Source organism: Ictidomys tridecemlineatus, unplaced genomic scaffold (assembly GCF_052094955.1).
Source record: "Ictidomys tridecemlineatus isolate mIctTri1 unplaced genomic scaffold, mIctTri1.hap1 Scaffold_85, whole genome shotgun sequence".
NCBI classification, from domain to species: domain Eukaryota; kingdom Metazoa; phylum Chordata; class Mammalia; order Rodentia; family Sciuridae; genus Ictidomys; species Ictidomys tridecemlineatus.
Window position 1 is genome coordinate 815,911 of NW_027526100.1, and position 14,213 is coordinate 830,123.

At 52.3% G+C, this 14,213-nt stretch overlaps 1 pseudogene across 1 annotated transcript in view; it reads left to right on the forward strand.

Moving 5' to 3' along the window:
• Positions 1-2,783: 2,783 nt before the first annotated feature.
• The window catches only part of LOC144374747 (endothelin-converting enzyme 1-like), a 40,078-nt pseudogene continuing 28,648 nt past the window's right edge, over positions 2,784-14,213 (forward strand). The window contains exons 1-3 of the transcript XR_013434064.1: positions 2,784-3,531; positions 5,146-5,358; positions 13,771-13,892. The product of XR_013434064.1 is annotated as an endothelin-converting enzyme 1-like (transcript). The remainder of the gene's footprint in view (positions 3,532-5,145; positions 5,359-13,770; positions 13,893-14,213) is intronic.

Genomic DNA, 14,213 nt, shown 5'->3' on the forward strand with positions numbered 1-14,213 from the left:
GGAGACTAGAACTTGTGTAACCTTAGCTAATTCCTTAGAATTTTTTGTTAGTGCTCAAACAACTAGACCTGTGCTGCAAAGGGGAGCATCTCCAGGCATCTCCACAGTTAATGTGGATTCTTTGACCCACTTTAGAATCTACTGACCAGGTAAGCAATAGATGGCAGAACCAGGTGCCCAGTCTTTAGGAAACCCCAGCTAATGTGCCTTTGAGATTCAAGCCTCAGGAATCTGCCATGTCAGGCCATTCACATCCACACTACAGGCATAGTCCAAAATGCAGTTAACTTCAAAACTGGTAAAAAAAAAAAAAACCAGCAGAATCCTGTGAGGTAAGAGCTGACTTCCTGTAAACAAGATATTCATAATGACAGAGGTGATGGCAATTATAATAATATTACCTCCTGGAATTCAGAAAAAAAATAGATTTTTTACTACCAGCATGAACTGTGCATCCCCTCAAAAATACACATGCAGAACCAAAACTCTTCACCAAACTCAACTCAGCAGGGGATCATAAATATGTAGGATCATAGGACTAAATGGAAAATTCAAAACTATAAGACTAGAAGATAGCATAGGTTCTTTCCTTCATAAAAGATTGCTGCTTGGTTCTCCAGTTGCACTACAGGACTCGTATAAGGCAAGTTTCAGCTTAGGTCATTGAGAACACTCCTGCTTGACAGGTACATGTGGCGAAATTTCAGAGGTCTATTTTGGTTCTTTTCACATAAACGAGATAACATAACTAGTTTGCTTTGGGTTCCAAATCCACGGTCCATAATCAAGTCCATGATATATAAGATGCACAGGTAAACTTCATTAAAATTAAAACTTAAACTGTGAAAGACACTATGAAGAGAATGAAAATACAAACTACACCCTCAAAAAAATTTTTTACAAAACTCATGATAAAAGAATGGAATTAAAAATATACAAAGAACACTTCAAACTTCTCCACAATAAAACAAACAACCCAGTTACAAGTTGGGCAAAAGACCTGAAGAGATGCCTCAACAAAAAGATATTCAGACAGCAAAAAAGCCCCAGAAAAGCTGTTCCACACCCCATATCACCAGAAAAATCCAAATTGAAACAATGAATACCACTGCACACCTGCCAAAGTGGCCAAAATCCAGAACACTAGTAAGACCAAGTGTCAGTGAGAGGGCAGCATGACAGGAGGGCTCTCTCTATATGGCTGAAAGGGGACAGCTGCTGGAAAGAGGCAGGCCGGGTCTCACAAAGCCAATATATGTTTGCCACATGATCCAGTGATCACTGGTAATTTTTCTAAAATATTGGTAAGTTACATGCACACAATTTTCCGCCCAGGAGTGTTTATAAAAGCCTTATTCACACTGGTCAAAACTCAGAATCAAGAAGGATGTCTTTTTGAAACTGATTTGAAAAACAAACTGTGTCATCTGAAGGTGTACATTAGTCAGTGATAAAAAGTGAGCTATAAGCTATATAAAAATACATGGAGGAAACTCAAGGGCAGATATTCAGTGATGAAAAGCAATTTGAGAAGGCTACATGCTGCATGATTCTAACTACATGACACTCTGGAAAAGACCACCCTCAGGACAGTGAAAAGACACAGTGTTTGTCAGGGTGAAGGAGACTGGGGAGGGATGGACAGCAGGCATAGTGGAATTTTAGGAGAGGATTAATTATGTGTGATGCAATGGTGATGATACTTGTCATTATCTAATCACTCACCCTTTACCATATGTGATTAGGAGGAGGTGACTATAATGAGGCAGTCCAGGTACTCACGCCCAAAAGACCTTGCCATGATTAACCTTCCCCTCTTGTGAGATCAGGATGCCTTGCAGTTTGAAGCTTCCTCTTGTTCTAAATGATCTGTTGGCTCTCCAAAGTCAGACCTCTGTTCTAAAACTCCAGTCAATGTCTGGGCTATGATATTCTACAGAAGTTTTGCAAGATATTATCACTGGGGAAACTGAGGAAGGTTCCATGGGATCTCTTTTTTTTAAACTGCATGTGAATCTATAATTAGTATATAATAACATGTTTAATTAAAATGATATGAAACTATACAAAGATAACAATATTTAATACTTAGAAGATGACTGCAAAACTAAAAAAAAAAATATCCAAAAAGAAGTTAAACAGAAAAGGATTTAATATAGGGAATTAGGTCACCATAAAGTTTTTTGTAGGAAGGGCAACTGCTGGATAACCATCACAGAACTGGCTCATGACGGTGGTATCTACCTCCAGGACCAGGAATCCAGGAACCCACCAAAGGCATAGGCTATTTCCCCAAATGTTTTACAAAGAACACACACGACTGCTGGAATCAGGAAAAGAAAAATCTTAGCTCACAAACAGTTTCCCAAAATATCCATTTACTTTAACAAACAGGATGACCAGTCGCTACCCTTGGGTCTGGTGTTCCCCCTCTTCCCTGCACTGCCTGGTAGTTTACACCCCGACTGCTCTTCCCAAGGCTTCCCCGGCGACCCGCCACCTCCGCAGTCCCCTGCAGTCTCTCCGGGTCACTGCGGCGGACCAGCCGCGCACACAGGCCCCTCTCCACCCGCCCACCACCCTCTGAGGGAAGCCGGCGGAGCCTCGTTTCCCGAGAGCCACTGAACCGCGGGTGGGACCCCACAGTCAGGGGCGGGCCGAGCGCTCTCCACTAAGACGGCCGCTCTCCGGGCGGGAACCTCCGGCGAGCCCCCCCCCCAGTCCTGCCCTCGCCCACGCCCCCCGCGCTCCACCAGCGCTTCCGCGAGACGACTGACGACGACTCCGCCTCCCACGGGCGCCGCGACGGTCCCGGGCTCCCGCGAGGAACGGGGCGGGGGAGGCCGGTGAGGGTCGCTGCGGTGGCTCCCCAGGGCAGGACGGACCCCGACTGACAGCGCAGGACGGCGCGAGCGTGAGTGGCCCGAACGCCGCGGGGAGAACCACCCAGCGGCCAGCCACCTGCGGCCCTGTGCAGGCTCCGTCAGGAGAGTCAAAGAGGCGGTGCGTCTTCCGAGTCCGACCAGCATCACCCCCACAGCCGGAGCGCCTGGACCCGGGATTCGCGCCCCACTTGGCACGTTTCCTCGCCCACCGCCCGGCTACCCGGAAGTGCCTCGCGCCGAGCTCCACCCACCCCCTACCGGCGGAGGGGAAGCACCGGCACGCGGGGAAACCTCCTTTCGCGAGACTCGGCTCACGAAAACCTGGTGTGCACCAGGTGGCGCGTCTGGGCGGCCCTTCTCCTGCAGCCCACTTACCTGTCAGGCCGCACTGCCGTAAGTCCTGCTCCTGCACCCGCGTCCTCACCGCCTCCGGTCAGCCCTTCGCCTGGAAGGCTACTAAGAAGCCCGGCACTCGGCCCTCCATCTTGCTGCAAGAGGTTCCGCCCCGCGCGCCATGCGTGCACAGCCTTTCCTGTGAGCAGCAGAGGACCCTGGGAGCGCCGCTCAGGGCTGTGGGAGCGCCGCGCAGCCGCCAGGGGGCGCCCGCTGAGGACGTCTATGGCTAGCAGCTGGGAGTCCACCACAGGTCAGTCCTGGAGTTCTTGGCTGCAGCCCTGGGTGGCTACTCTGCTCTCAGGAGTCAGCTCAATTCTGTTGACTCTAGCTGTAAATTGGGGGAGACTCTGAAGCCCCCTGAGCTGTTCCCTGTTGGCTGTAGGCCAAGCGAAAGCCTCCAAATGTTGCTGCCGCCAAGGGCATTTCAAGGACGCTATGGGAGTAGGTAGATTGCCCACTGGGTTAGCTTCAGCCTTCGGTGGCAGATGCATACTGCCGAGCTGCGCCCCCAACCCAGGCTCGTACAGGAGGTCTCTGCACCAGATTTGAACCCAGATCTACCAGTCTCCAAAGCTACTCAGCCTCACTGCCTCCCTGTGTGATGAAAGAACCAATCCTGCCAATCAGGCCACTTCAGCCCCTGCTGTGGCCACCAAAGAGGAAATGGACAGCAGGAAAACACGGCCTTGGGGCTGCTGGGCCAGGACAGGCCAGCATTGGCTCTCAGCTCTCCTGTGCGGCTGGATGACCTTGATCTGGTCGCTCTCTCAGAGCCTCAGATTCCTCAGGGATATCCCATCCGTATCTGACGCTGGAGCAAGGGTTGAAAGACCGTGAACGTGGGTGGTGGTCCTGGTGCCCAGCCTGTTCAGGAAGCAGTCCCCCCTGTGGCCTGGGTGGCTCCTGTGGGCAGGCCATGAGCCTCTGGGGACCTGCCAGATTGGTCCCTTGCAAGACCTCATCAGACAGCCTTGAGGCAGGGTCCAGCCCTTGCTCACGCCTTTAGCAAACCAGCCTCTCAGGTTGTTTCTGTTTATTTATTTATTGTTTTGGTTTAGGGTTGTTCAGCCACCGACCCACCCCCCCCTCAATTGGGACAAGCAGTTCTCCTGCCTGGTGAGGGAATGGCTTCTCCATTTCCTTTCCCTGTCCCTGAGTCCTAGTACCATATGTCCGCATCTCCCAGTTGGCTCCTAGTCAACGTTCAGTTTAGTTTTGTAAATAAGTGGCAGTTTCTCCTGGTGTGTTTTGACTTTGCTTATGTAACATGTATGTCCCCAACAGAAAAGGGTCGGCTCCTGAAGGGAAAGACTGCCTCCTGTCTCCCCGCCTCACACACACTCTGTACTCGGCAAAGGGCCTCAGTATTGATTTTGTGGAGTAGCTGAGTGCGTGAATGAGTGGATAAGTGTGTTGAGCGTCAGGGAATAATAAGAAGTTAGAGAATCTTTGTGGAGGAAGAGCTGATTAAGGGAAAAGCACCCCTGGGTGTGCTGGTGCCCTCCTGTAATCCCAGATTATGTCGGTTAGCAAAACTGTCTCAAAGTAAAAAGGCTGGGGATATAGCTCCGTGGTGAAGAGCCCCTGGATTCAATCCCTAGAAAGAGAAAAAAGCACCTGGGCTCTAGGTTCTTTTAAGCCACAGAAGGGACTTTAGGCAACGGGCAGAAGTCTTATTTCACAAACCAGAAGATCATGAAGCTGCTGAACCCTTTCTTGTTCGGGGTCTAGTGACCATCCAGTTCCTAGTCTGTTCGGTCAGGGCAAGGGTGGAGCTTGTGTGCTGGGGGCCCTAGGCTACCTGCGCTGCCCTCCCCAACCCTCCTCCCTGCCCATAACTGACTTTTTTCCCTTACCCCTCCAGGAACACCCCCAGTGTGCCTGAGCGAGGCCTGCATCTCAGTGACCAGCTCCATCTTGAACTCCATGGACCCCACGGTGGACCCCTGCCAGGACTTCTTCAGCTATGCCTGTGGGGGCTGGATCAAGGCCAACACCGTGCCTGATGGCCACTCACGCTGGGGGACCTTCAGCAACCTCTGGGAACACAATCAAGCCATCATCAAGTACCTGCTGGGTAAGCACCAATGGGGACACTAAGGAATGGGCTGCAGGGGACGCCACCTACTGCACCTGCCAGCCAGGCCTGGTCACAGGAGGGGCTTTGCCCTGTCACTCGCTGTGGGGCCCTGCTGTGTGAGTTATTCATCTCTAGTCTCAGTTTCTTTGTGTAACAGCATTAATAACATCAAACTGTAGAGTTGTTTTGTTTGAGGTGCTGGGAATCAAACTCAGGGCCTTGCATATGTTAGGCAGGTGCTTTGTCAAAGTTTTGAAACAGGGTACTTGCAAAATTGGCCAGGGTGGCTTCAAATTTGCAATCCTCCTGCCTCAGCCTCCAAAGTAGTTGAGATTACAATCATGCAGGGCTTTGAGCACTACAGAACACACTGTGATGCGTCAGCTCGTCTGTGACATATACCAGGCACACAGGAGCTGATAGCTGTGGTCATTTTATTTTGTGGCTTCAGGATGCAGCATCGTCCTTGGCTAGCATTGACTGAGTTTTGAAAGCTGTGAGCAAATGGAGTCAAGGCTGGACATACCACATCAGACTTTAAGGCCCAACGGAAGTTCTAACAGCTTATCGGAGAGTTAAGTTGTCCACGTAGGCAGGGTCTTCCGTGGCCTCACAGACTCTCCAAAGTACTTTTGACTTTGGGGTTGATGGTTTCATCCTCAGATTCCAATTCCCCGCCTGCCTTTGTGCAGCTGGACTTCTGGTTCATGTTGTTGAATTCCCATCAGCCCCATGGAACCCAGAGGGAGTTGCAGAGCCAGGCTGCACCCCACTCCTGACTCAAACCCCTTGGCAGTAGGGACCTTTTACTGCTGCCCCCTGCTATCCCCTGTCCTGGGACCCTAAATGCTGGGAAGGGCCAGATTATGAAAAAAAATAATCCATGCAGCCATGCTGGACAGACTTTGGCTTTGACAAATACTCATTAACTTTTTGAAAACCACTCAAGACACCCAAGGTAGGTAAAATGAAGAAGCTACCTGAGAGGGGACAAATCTTCTCAAAAGGACAGTCATCTCCTTACGAGACAGGAAATGATTCTAATTTGACAATTATGAAATCAAGGCAGCTGGGGCTCTTGGTGAAGGTGGGAACATGTACACAGGTGAAGGAGTCCTTGACTCACTCGTGCCTCGTGCTGCGGCACAGCTGACACCAGGTAAAACCTGCCTGTCCTTTCTCCTTGACCTGGGCATTTCCTGGGTGGGATGCCCCTCAGCACCCAGTGCAGCGACAGCCTCCTGCTGGCCCCCCAGGGATGGAGCAGGGTGGTACTTGAACGTGGAGTGAAGGAATCTGCAGGCCAAGATGGCCAAGTCCCAGCCTGAGATGGCCCCGGGCCATCTGAGGCCACCAAAGGTGTCTTCCAAAGGGGGTGCCGCCTTTTGTTTCAGATCTGGAAGCTCAAGTGGCAAATATGTCTGTGGTTTCAAGGCTACAACTCAGGACAGTCCCTTCCCCAGAGCCCAGTGACACAGCCAGGTGCTGCGCCCCTCCCCTGACTCAGGCAATGGCAAGGCCCTACTGAGGTGGATGGCACAAGGCGTCCATCCTCTGGAGGAGCGCAGTATGTTTCTGGGAATGGGCTGATTTGATTTTGTATTCCTTTAATAAGTATAGTTTTGATTTCTCATATGACCATTAAGTATAAAGGAAAAATCATGACTTTCCCAATTAATGCAACTACTTCTAAAGAATGGATCTGTTTGCTCTAAATGCAATGATTCAGCTGTGGAGTGTAAATTGTTAATGTCTAAAGAAAAACTCCCTGTATTCCTGTCAAGGAAGTTTTTGAGAAATTAAATTAAAATCTAGAGAAGAAAAATTAATGTTAAGAAGATAGATTAGTGCTTAGTACTGGGCAACTTGTTCTTGTTCCTGTGTACAATGGTTTGTGCTCTTACTTTTGTTTGATTAAAAGTAATAACAAATCAACCCCTTGCCGTAACCATGGCACTGGTTCCAGTCAGTAAGTCAAGAAAGAATAGTCAAGGTATAGGCCAATAGTTTGGGACATTTGTAACTATTATTAAAAGTTAACTAAGCAGAAACTGCTCAAAGCAAAACGCGAACTGAAAGTACAAATGCTTGCTTATGCATAAGCCAAGATACATTATTCTATTCTAATTGTAGCTACGTAATATTTTGTTTTGTTTGAATAATGATTCCTGTTTTGTAACCACAAAGTAAAGTAAGCCTGCCAAAATGAAAAGTATATATGATCAACTTCACAAGTAAAGATTGGGATCAACACCTTCACTTTGGTGTCTGTGTTGTTTCTCCACCCCCTCTTTCGCCGACTCCTCACCATCCGTTCGTCTCCTGAGACCCCCTGTTGGAGCTGGTCTCTGACAGACAGGGCCTTGGCAGGACCATAACGAAGCAGTGGGTGGTCCAGACATGTAGCGAGGTGGGCTGGGTTCAGTGCTGACTCTCACTGCGGGGTCTGGGCCAGTTCCGTAGCCTGATTTTTCATTGACACACTGGCAACCGCGCTCCTCCAGGTTATAAAATTTAATGGGAAAATATGAGTAAAGAGCTCTCCTCAGTCTGCACGTGGTGGTTGCTGTTTGCAGTAATAGTACTCTCATTCCTCACATTAATCCCCACACAGGACTGTACGGTTCACAGAACACTTTTGAACTGTCATCCCATTTTATCCTGTAGGGTGGAAACTGGGGAGGTATCGTTCACCTCATTTGATAGATGAAAAAACTGAGGTTCAGAGAGGTCCTCAAGATAGTCTCATAGTTGGCCTGATTCCTGGTCCTGTGTCCTTTCCCCTGTCCCATGCCCTCTCCTCAGGTATAAGGGACAGACATAGCTCCCTTGTCACTGTGTTGAAGGGAGCACAGAACACTGAGGGCTGAAGGAGAGTGGGAAGGACACTGGCAGTTTTTGAGTGTCTGTTGTGTTTTAGGCTGTTTATATCTACTGCCTCTTTAATTCTCATTAACATTCTGGAATTTAGGGATTATCGTTCCCATTTTACAGATGAGGAAACTGAGGCTCAGAAATGTGAAATAATTTTGCCAAGAACATACCTTCATTCCAGAATGGAGTGGGGCTGGTGCTCTGGGGGGCAGATAGCATCGAGGGGGGGGAGGAAGAAAGATGGGCAATTAGGCCCAGAACCACTCCTTTTGCTTTGTGGTCAAGGGTGCTGGCCTCCCACTGGCCTGGAGCTGATTCTTACTGGGAGGACCTTAGACCTGTGCGTAGATTGGATCCATCCTGTCCTGTTCCCTGTACATTGGCAGGGCTCATGAGGAGTGGCCTCCAGGCCTGGGCCGTAGCCTTACATCACCGTGTCCCTGAGAGTCCTGTTGTACATGGAAAGCTGCTCTGAGCCGGGCACAGAACAGCCGGCACCAGGCCATCAAACCCTTGACCCCAGGGCCAGGGGCTGATGGTATCAGGAGGCAGACCAGAGAGCTGCGAAGTCTGGTGGCCTTGGCCTGCGAGCTTGGCCGCTGCCAAGTGACCTGCTTCTCTCCACCGTAGCTCCAGTCTCTGTGAAATGGAGGAGCCAGTGCCACCGGGAGTGAGTCTGCTGTGACACTGACTGGCACGTGTGGTTCAGAGGGCCACACACAGGGCCTGGCACCCACCAAAGGCTCAGCAGGGCATAGGCGCCCTTCTTGGTGGGGTGGGTTCCAACCGGACTTCATCCTGACAAGCTGTGTGACTGCAGAGGGCCACCAGCCTCTCAGGCCTCAGCTCTCCACCTGTGAAGTGGCGTCTAGCTCACGTGCTGGCTGCGGATGAGGCTCAGTGGTTAAGCGACCCTGAGTTCAGTCCCAGGTACCAAAAAAAAAAAAAAAAAAGTATGGCCTCACATCATCGGGGAAGCCAACAGACAGGCCCCTCACTCCTTAGCCTGGCCCTTGCCTGAGGCTTTCCCACTGTGCTTGGATCCAGTCTCTAGAGTGCCCCCACCCGGCCCTTCAAGACCCCTTCGACCCACTGCCTCTGTTGAGTCTTCCAAGGGCTTCTTAGGGCCTGAGCTACATCGTGGTACTGCCAGGTTTATTCTACAATATCTACAATATCATATATATTTTGCATAACAAAAAAACATAATGCGAGCTTGTAACAATTCAAGCAATACCGGGATGATAAGGAAAAGTTTGCAGCCTCCTTCCTTCTATCCCAAACACCAATCTACACATGCACACTATTCCAGCAGCATGAGATGTGTCCACGTCACTGATCTGGCAACGAATCAGGTTACCCTGTGTCATCACTCATGGTTTTGTTTTTATGTTTCCCGCATTTGCTGTTTCATCTTCCTCCCCTCTGTGACAGGCTGTGTCTCTGAAATGGTAGCTCCGTGCGGGACACATTCTAGAGACAGGGCCACTCTGGGGTCCCAAGGGCATAGAAATTGTTTGGCAGCCTGGGACCAGACCACAGAGTTTCCAACTGCCTGGATACTTTCTTCTTGGGGCCCTGAGTTCCAGAAACTTCCCCAGTCACTTCCCCAAAGTCCCGGAGAGGAAGGACAGCATCCCATTTAATCGGTCCACTTCTTCCTCTGGGAGTTTTTATTGGAACACCCTTTCCCACATCACTCCTCAGGAGCCTGAACGAGCCCAGGCAGGCAGAGCGGTAACCCAGGGGGGCAGAGCAGTGACCCAGGAAGGCTGCGGGATGGGGGCTGGGAATTTCATGGTCTCCCTGGCTGCAGCAGGACTGCCTGGCCAGGGACATGTGGGGCCCCCACTTGGCCATCAGGGCAGGACCTGTGTTTGTTTTAGATAAAAACCACAGACTCAGTTCCAACAGTCAGGCCTCCGGAGCCCCATCCTGCTGGGGAAAGCGGGAGCTGATAAAGAAGGTGCCTTGTTCTGCAGGAGAAAAAACATAAGGATACCATGTGTTTTTGCCATTCCTGGTGCCTACTGCAGGCCAGGCCCTGCACCGAGATCTCATGGACAGCCCATGGGGATTCAGCATCAGAGACAGGGAGAAGGTTAGGCCCAGGGAGGGGAGGGGAGGCGCCTGCCTGGGAGAGTAGAGCCCACAGCGGCTTGGGCTTCCTGGAATTTGAACCCAGGCCACTTAAGCCTCTCTGGGGACCAGCCACCCCTGTGTGGGTGTGGCCGTGTGTGTACATCTCATCCTAACAGTTCCCACTGCGGCTCTTACTAGTTCCACACTCAATTTATAGGTGAGAGGTTGGGTAACTTACTGGAGGTCTCACGAGTCAGTGGCTGAGGCTCAGGGCAGAGGTCCACTCGGGGGTGTGGTAGAGATCCCCAGGTGTCTGAACCTGAACTTCAGACCGACGCTCTTCACTTTCCACTGGTTCCCGGGCTCCACATCCTGGTAAAGGCAGCTGCTTGCCCAGGCTGAGGAAGCCTGGCACCATTCCTGATACTCTCACCCCTCCTCTGCTGGCCCATGCCCCCATCTTGGCCCACCTGATCTACTCCAGTGGCCTCCACCTGGCCATCTTGCTTCAGCACTTGTCCTTGGAGCCCTTGAGTGAGGAAGGAGAGGGGTGGGAGAATCACTGGGCTCCAGGAAGCAGAGGTGGGAAGAGGAACTTGAACTTCCACCAGGGCTCCTGCCCCAGCCAGAGCTGAAGCGGGGTCCAGGCATGGTGCCCCTGGAGGGGGCATAGCACAGCACACACCTGCATTTCCTCTCCATGCAAATCCTGGGTGGCACCAGCCCCATCAACCTCCTCCCCTGAGGTGACATCCTGCCTTGTTAAACACGGACGCTGAGCTCCCTTCTTTGAGCACATGTTGCTGAAGGCCTACTTTGTGCCTGTTCAGGTTCTGGGGACACAGGGATGACTAAGACACAATGTGGGGCGAGGCAGCCCACACAGCCCCAATCCCGCTCCACGTCAGCCTCCTCCTGCCCAAGCAGGGCTTCCTCTGGCCACTTTCCCAGGCCTCTCCCACCATCCTCTCATGGCTTCTGGCACCTTCTCTTCATACTCCCCTGTGTGGAATCAAACACTCTTGTGACTTTAGTTGCCATCTGTTCACTACTGGGCTGCCAGCTTCCTCGGACAGATCCGTGCATCTCCACACCCAGCCTGGTGGCCACCAAAAACCCACAGCTGTGGGAAAGCCAGTGAGTAGGATCCCAGGTTGCTGGAGGAACTTTGAGCTTGGTTGGGGAGCCGTTCAACAAAGGAGAGAGGGAGGCCATGTTTGAAGGCAGTGTCCTTGACCTCCAAGTGCTAGGGAAGGAAGGGCCAGGCAGCCTCAAGCTGGAACTCAGAATGTGCTGTGATTAGCACAGCCAGGCTGTTCCTGGTGAGCCTTCCATGGGCCTCTTATCTGGGTGGCCTTGGGCTCTGGAGGAGGGAGATGCCAGGCCCTCTACCTGTGCACAGAGCACTTCCCCTAACAGTGGCCCTGGCATTCAGGGTCATGAATGGAGCCAGATGTGGATGGTGAGGTGCAGCTTCTGGGCCTGGCAAATGATGACAGTTCTCCTGCTTGTCCTTCCAAGAGCCTAGCTGCTGGGAAGGGAAAAGCATTGCCACAGAGCTGAGGCCACTGGGGTGAGGGACTCCCCTCTGCCGCCCCATGCTCTGCTTCCTGAGTCGGAGGTGTGGCAGCAACCCTAGCTTGGCCCCCTTTCCCTCTTTTGTCCCCAGGAAGCCTCACACAGGTGTCTCCAGAGCCCAGCAGCAGCCCTTGGTCTCCTGGGCAGGGCTTGCCCCTCATTGTTCAAGCCCCTAACCTCCATATCTCATTCAGGGCCTTCTCTTGGCTCTGACCTGTCTTCAGTCCAGCCCGCTGAGTGCCCTTTCCGGGGCTACCTCCCAGATCTCAGCTAGACTGGGCTTGATGCCCTCTGACCAGTGATAGCCATGGTGCTATTTATGCCAGAATGGAGGGATGGGGAGCCTTCTGGGTTGAGAACTGGAGAAGCTGATTAAAGACTGGCCAGGAAGTGACTCGTGCCCTTGGCACCCAGTGAATGCCACACACTTTCCTTTTCTTCTAGCAGCAGGCCCTTCCTGCTTCCTTCCTTGGCCCCACGCTATCCATTCCCTCCACCCAGTGCCCTTTGCCCTGTTTCTACCTGGTGACCGCCTTTGTTTCTCTTTGAGACCCAGCTCCAATAGAACCTCCTCTTAAGGCCCCCCCACCCCCAGAGAGGGGTGCTTCTCTGTGTTCCAGAGCCTCTGCAGTGTTAAAGCACTTTTGTGTGCTGTGTTCCTTCCTTGGCACATGTATGTCCCCGCTAGACTGTAAGCTCTTTGGGGATAGAGAGCAGGTCTTAATTTTGTGACCAGAGTGCTGAGAATGTTCTGGAAGGAGCAACATAGGAGAGGTTCTGAGTAAAAAAAATAGAAAGGATGGAAGCAAGTGGGGTTTTAGCAGGGTCCCATGCCGAAGCCTCCTGGGGTTGAGGACATTGTTGTCTGGCCCCAGAGTACCCACAGTACCTGGCAGAGAGCAACCCTTTGCTCTGCGTCCCATGGATGGATGGATGGATGGATGGGTCGATAGAGGCCCACGAGAAAGGTGCCTATGGAGGAGGTGGGTTTGGAGAGATCTTGGGAGAAAGCAAAGGAAGAGGTTTAAAGTCAGAGAGCAACTAATCTGAGAGAAGGACAAGTGGCCAGCCCAGGGTGGGAGCAAGCTGGACAGATGGACGCAGAGGCCAGGAATCTGACGTGGTCTGGAGTAGAGCTCTGAGACAAACATGCAGGCCCAGAAGCCCCAGCACATAGTAGGTCCTGGGGACCTGAGTACTCAAACTCGCCAGGTACAGATGGGGACCTTCCGTGCTGTGCTCACACAGGAGGGTGGCCTTCAGCAGGCGGCTCTGGACCAGGGGCTAAGGACAGGGGGGATGGGAAGGGAGTCTCCGGGTGGGTGGGTGGGGGTCTGGGAACCAAAGAGGATGAGGTGCTGCTGGCCTGAGTTGGGGAGGGACGGGGAAAACAGCCCTTGGAGTCGTCCGCAGGTCTGTTGACTGCGCCTGCCCCCCCCCCCAGGAGGAAGCGGAAAGTCAATTCACAGTGAATGAGGCCTTTCAGGCTTCACTCAACCCCAGTGTTTCTCACAAGGAAGGTGAGCTGCGATCTGAAGCCAAGACATGGCTTTGTCCCAGCACCAGGCAGGGGAGTTCCTGCCACATGTTGGCTGGCAGGGATGCCGACTGTCCTGCTGGGTGGGCCCGGGCTGGCATGCCAGGGACAGGTCCTCAGGCCTGATCAGCAGATGGGCAGAGACAGGGCATGCCCTCCTGATCTGCACCCAACTAGGATGGGGGCACTCATACCCACTGGGGCTGGCTGCTCCCTGAGAGCAGCTGCCCTGACAGCTTCACAGTGGGGAGCACCGAGGCTCCAAAAGAATCTTGCCTGGGGATCCCCAGCAGGTAAATGGGGGCTTATTCAATATCTGCTATCTCTTATCCTTCTAGAAAATTCCACAGCCAGCTCGAGTGAGGCAGAAAGGAAGGCCCAAGTATACTACCGCGCATGTATGAATGAAACCAGGATCGAGGAGCTCAGGGCCAAGCCCCTGATGGAGCTGATTGAGAAGGTGAGTCCCTGGGACACACTCTGGCCTCCCTCCTGCCGCGCCTCCTGCCAGCCCCTCTGGCTGCAGCTCTCAGGCCCACTGGTGCTCAGCCACCCCACACCTCCAGCCTCCGCACCCAGCTGGAACACGCAGCCTGTCTGTCTGCCACTGCGTGTGCATGCACGTCTGTGCATGGGGGGACTGTCTGTTGTAATGTGTGGGGTTGTGTGTCAGCATCTGTTGAGGACATCCAAGTGCCTCAGTGCATCTGCGTGGGCCTTGGGGACGATATTCACTGGGAATCTCTTCCTCTGGATTGCCACTTCCCTTTCCTCAGGAGGT